We start from the raw sequence: 5,660 nt of genomic DNA on the forward strand, positions 1-5,660 counted from the left end.
GTAAAAAAAACCCAAAAAGTAGCAGTTATATTCCACTAGTCACCTCTGGTAGGAGAGAAAGTGATGGAGTATTGTGTAGGAACAAAGAGCTGTTTCTCCCTGGCTGGCTCTCCTCAGCTCGATGATGAGGTCTGATGATGAAGTGGTGACAGGGTTCACATGGGGCCAACACATCTAGAGAGTGTGTAATGGGAGACATCTTCTCAGCATCCTGAGCAATGTGTGTGCATGTGTGTGTGTGACTGTGTGTGTGTGTGTGTGTGTGTGTGTGTGTGTGTGTGTGTGTGTGTGTGTGTGTGTGCGTATTGAGTGATCACAGTCTAATACCATGCTAGGGGCTCCAGTATGCTTCCGCTAAACAGCGGTGCTTTGGTGTCACCGGCGCAGTGTCTAGTCTGACCCAACACACAAATAGCACCAGGGGTCGTAAATGGGAGTGTCAGTGGACTTTCCAACAGCTATGAGGTTTCACATTAAAAAAACGATAAAGTGAAAACAGACATGTATTTGATCATAACAGGTAGCAGTTGTCGCTTCTCTGGGATAATCCCTCATCCCACCAGCACATCTGCTAGCTATAACGATGTGGAGGCAGGCCTGGTTGGTGTATATTCTCTCTATATTATCTATAATATCGAATGACGTTACATCGAACGCCTCCGCTCTCTGTGCAAACGACTAATTAATTCATGGAACCGTGCATGTCTTTGGTATTAAATCTTAAACATACATACACTGTGAGGTTACAGAAGCATATGCGTACCTACTCCACAGAAAATAGATTAGGAGAGGCTCCCACACGCAAACTAAAAAAGACGGTTAAAATTTAAATCATCCTGAAAGTTGCCACATCCCATTTATTCAATTCCGTGGAAATAATTGGAGGGGGGAGAGAATATAAACCAGTGCGCCCCCAACTGCATGATCGCCCAGACTAATCACCAGCACCGTGCGCATCGCTGAGGTAAGAGGTGCTACAGAACGATCCCTCGATACGTTTCTTTTTAGGTTGAATATTATATCCACTCATGCCAGCAAGCAGGCCAAAACAGCCTACTGTAAAAACAATCATACAGGGCTGACGGCGTGGCCAGAAAGAAAAACAACAAGGTTAGGTATATAACTAAATGCATATAGGCAAGTGACAGGTAATTACGTCTGTGGGTTACTTTGAGAGATAAGCGATAATTGCCTATCAATTTAGCTGATGCAAATTATATTAAAAAAGAAAAAATGAATAAAAGAAAAACATGAAAGAATTCACAACAGGTTCATTAAACCAATTTCCGCATACGGAGACGCGCAGCGGGCTGATTTTGGCGTGCCACACTGCAGGCACGGTGATTGCTTAGATTATGATATCGTAAGACGTTTTAGCTCCTGATTAAATTTGCAGTGAGACATTGGCTGTGAAATTCTGATTGGCGAGGACAATGGAGATGTTCCTGTCATAATTATCCCCATCCACTTCATTGCTGGAGACCTGCACTCTGCCTCTTACGCCGACTGAAACTTAACTGGATGAAATGACCGACTTAGCGGCCCTGTCAGCTAGGACTTAGTGATGCACTGCGCTCTTTAGCAGAAGCAAATATGTGAGCTCTCTCTCTCTCTCTCTCTCCCTCTCTCTCTCCCCCTCTCTCTCTCCCCCTCTCTCTCTCTCTCTCTCTCTCTCCCCCTCTCTCTCTCTCCCCCCCTCTCTCTCTCTCCCTCTCTCTCTCTCCCCCTCTCTCTCTCTCTCTCTCTCTCTCTCCCTCTCCCCCTCTCTCTCTCTCTCTCTCCCTCTCCCCCTCTCTCTCTCTCCCTCTCCCTCTCCCCCTCTCTCTCTCTCCCCCTCTCTCTCTCCCTCTCCCTCTCTCTCCCCCTCTCTCTCTCTCTCTCTCTCTCTCTCTCTCTCTCTCTCTGTGAAATTACAAACGGGGACACTCGTGACCCCTAAGCGCTTCATCATCATCATCTGGGGATCCTGGAATGGTACAAAGGCTTTTGAAGCGACAGGGCTGTTTTGTGTGAGTGTGAGTGTGTGTGTGTGTGTGTGTGTGTGTGTGTGTGTGTGTGTGGCCTCTGAGGAGGGGCTGCTGAACTGAAGTGTGTGTTGATGATGAAGGTACAGTAGCAGCAGCAGCAGCCTGTTGATCTCCCCAGCATTATGCAGGTCTCAGGGGCCAATGATGCACTTGTGTTCTTCCTCAAAAGAGGGGGGGAGAACTTGACGATTATGAAGTCTTACCATGTGTGTGTGAATGTGGCTAGAGGCTTTCCATCGGACGGGGAAGGAGCTTTGTGTTGAGGGAGATGAGAACGTTAGACGCTAGAGTCACCCAGTTTTCCACCAGTCAGTGGGATGAGGAACTCACTCCAGGCGGCGAGTTGAAAAGCCGGCTATTAGAACGATTAAGCGAGACATCATTCCTCCGCGCGCGCGGATGACACAACGGGTAGGAGTGTGGGTGGCGCTCATGACGGTAGAGGGAAAATGGCCGCCCAGGGACATTCCATTACACTGGCTCTCTCACAGTTGGCGAATGGGTGAGAGATAATTGTGTCGTTATTCATACTTACGAAACCATTTTTTAAAATGCTGAGTGAACCCTCTGTCCCTCCCGTGGCACTGGCCATATTTGCATAAACGCTTCCACGCTGAAGAGAAAAACATCAAAGCACCGCAACAAAAAAATCATTTGATGAGCGTTAGCTAGCTTTAACATTTGGGGATAGGCGGTGAACAATGAGACACAAAAGCACCATCTGCCAATACGTTTTAAGTGTCATAAAACATGGCTTCTCGGAGTAATTAGCATTCTGTTGTGGAGGTAACACTCTAACAGGGGTGGGGGGGGGGGATCACACGTCTAGATCTGTTGTGGTTAGCTGGGGAGAGGAGGGGGGAGGGGGGAGGGAGGGGGGGGTGGCATCATGTGATTGAGGCTTATGAGCATTAGATTAAGCGTCTGTAAACTAGCGTCCCAATTTCTTACACCATTTCATTGATTCTTCTAAATCCCTTTTTTTTGGGGGGGGGGGGACGAGGACACACAATTGGGACACGGCTAACTGTTCTCCACACTGCTTCCGGATGACTGGCCTGGTTTCCACAGATCGTCCCTGACAACCTGCTGTTCCGAGGGTGCTGAAGGTCAGAGGAGGTGCTGCTAGTGGCGGGCATGAGCTAACAGAGCAGGGAGGATCCGCCACGGCCGTCGACCGTACAAACCCTTCTCGGCAGTTGGCCATTTTGTCCACTTGTTGCCATGGTTGTGTGTTTTAAAAAAAGGGGAAAAAAGAAAAATAAGATAACAGGATTATTTGATACTGATATTGATATTGATATTGATATTGATACAGTGTTGGTTAACCTTGGACATAATAATCTGGTCAGATGCCAAGCTGCGTTTCGTTGCCTTTTGTTCTTGTACTCTTGTCAATGACAATTAAATCGGATCTGAATCTGATCTAATACTTTTCAGACTTCTTTCCCACAAACGTTGTGCTTTTCCCTGCGCGTATCCAAGCAGATGAATAGTTCCTGGAGAGAGCAAACGTGGAATGAAGGCCTAAGCTCCGCCCATTGACCCCGGCTGCCAACGGCAACAATACCAAGTGCGGGCAAGACAAACATGGCCGCGCCTCAATGGACCTGATCCATCCTCAAGTCTGCCAACAACAACAGCTCTTTTTTTCTTCTTCTTTTTTTTCATTATGAGCTGTTCTCTTATCATTATTTGAACAACTGAATGACACTGGAAATCAGAACAACAAAGTGTGTTGGGGGGGGGGAGGGGTATGGGTCATATCACCCTCAGTTGTAGAAGAGCTGAGTAGACACAGTGGCTGCCCCTGCAAAGCGCTCCTCTTCTCTATTCAGCCTATCAATGGACTCCACTTGAGTAGCCTAGCGGTTAGTTAGTTAGACTGTCACTGCCTGAAAGGACAATTCAGGCTGGCCCGGCAGAAAGTGTGTGTGTGTGTCTGTGTGTGTGTGTGTGTGTGTGTGTGTGTGTGTGTCTGTGTGTGTGTCTGTGTGTGTGTGTGTTTCTGAGTGTGTGCGTGCGTGTGTGCGTGCGTGTGTGTGTGTGTGTTTCTAAGTGTGTGCATGCGTGTGTGTGTGTGTGTGTGTGTGTGTTTCTGAGTGTGTGTGCGTGTGTGTTTCTGAGTGTGTGCGTGCGTGTGTGTGTGTGTTTCTAAGTGTGTGCATGCGTGTGTGTGTGTGTGTGTGTGTGTTTCTGAGTGTGTGTGTGTGTGTGTGTGTTTCTGAGTGTGTGCATGCGTGTGTGTGTGTGTGTGTGTGTGTGTGTGTGTGTTTCTGAGTGTGTGTGTGTGTGTGTGTGTGTGTGTGTGTTTCTGAGTGTGTGTGTGTGTGTGTGTGTGTGTGTGTGTGCGTGTGTGTTTCTGAGTGCGTGCATGCGTGTGTGTGTTTCTGTGTGTATGTGTGTGTGTGTTTCTGAGTGTGTGGGTGCGCGTGTGTGCGTGTGTGCATGCGTGTGTTTCTGAGTGTGTGTGTGTGTGTGTGTGTGTGTGTGTGTGTGTGTTTCTGAGTGTGTGTGTGTGTGTGTGTGTGCGTGTTTCTGAGTCTGTGCGTGCATGCGTGTGTGTCTGTGTGTGTGCATGCGCGCGCGTCAACCAACCAGAGCAGCCCGGTCCTCCGAGAACCCCCCCAGTCCCTGTGAGAGAGAGTCGCTTGTCTGGACATTCCTGCTGTTACGCAAAGGCCTGGCATAGTCCAGAGAGTCTGGCCCTGGAGGCAGACACACAGACACATTTTTCTCCAATCCCCCCCATCCCCCATCCCCCACCCCCCCAACCCCCACCTCCCACCTCCCACCTCCGTCCATTCAGCACCGGCCATAATGGAGTACTTACAGTGAATAATGGGAAGAGAGCAACAACTCCATATCTGTTTGTCTTGCTGGAGGGGTGCTGAAGCCTGTCCCTTTGTGTGTAGCCAGGGACGGCTGGACCTTGGTTCTTTTGGAAGGGGACAGGACAGGAGGGGGCGGGGGTGGTGGTAGAGTGGGGGGGGCAGTAGGTGTGTGTGTCTGTATGTGTCTGTGTGTGTGTCTGGGGATTAGGACGTTGGGTTAGGGAGCTTTAGTGCTGTCTGGGTCGTGTCTGTGAACTGGGCCGTGGTCAGCCTGTGTGGAGGTGCCCTGGGGGGATGGACCCAGGATGGGGTGGGGGGTGGGGGTGGGGGTTTGAGACGACACAACCAAACCAGTCAAATGAGAGGGGAACACATAATGACAGTGTTATCTGAATGAGGGCATCCACGTTTTTGGTTTGTTGTGTAACCACTAGCCTATATCACCACCAGGCTTCAAAGAAAGACATAAGAGACATAAGAGCCATTAGCTCAATAAGACTACATTAATAATACATGAATCAACATTAAATAGCCTAGCCCCAGAAGTGATTTGAGTGCGCATAAAGTCTTCTGGCGTCCTGAGATTCTTAAATTGGCAACCTTGGCCCTAGCGTAAATATAAACAGACCGTAAGTGAACAACAAACTTTCGCAGATTGACCTGTACTTTTCTCCTCAGTCAGAACTGAGGCACTGATAATAATAACAATAATAATAATAATAATAATAATAATAATAATAATAATAATAATAATAATAGTAATAGCTTAGATTTATATAGCGCCTTTCTCAAACCCAAG

This window comes from Nansenia antarctica (assembly GCF_963989245.1).
Source record: "Nansenia antarctica genome assembly, chromosome: 5".
Classification (NCBI taxonomy): Eukaryota; Metazoa; Chordata; class Actinopteri; order Argentiniformes; family Microstomatidae; genus Nansenia; species Nansenia antarctica.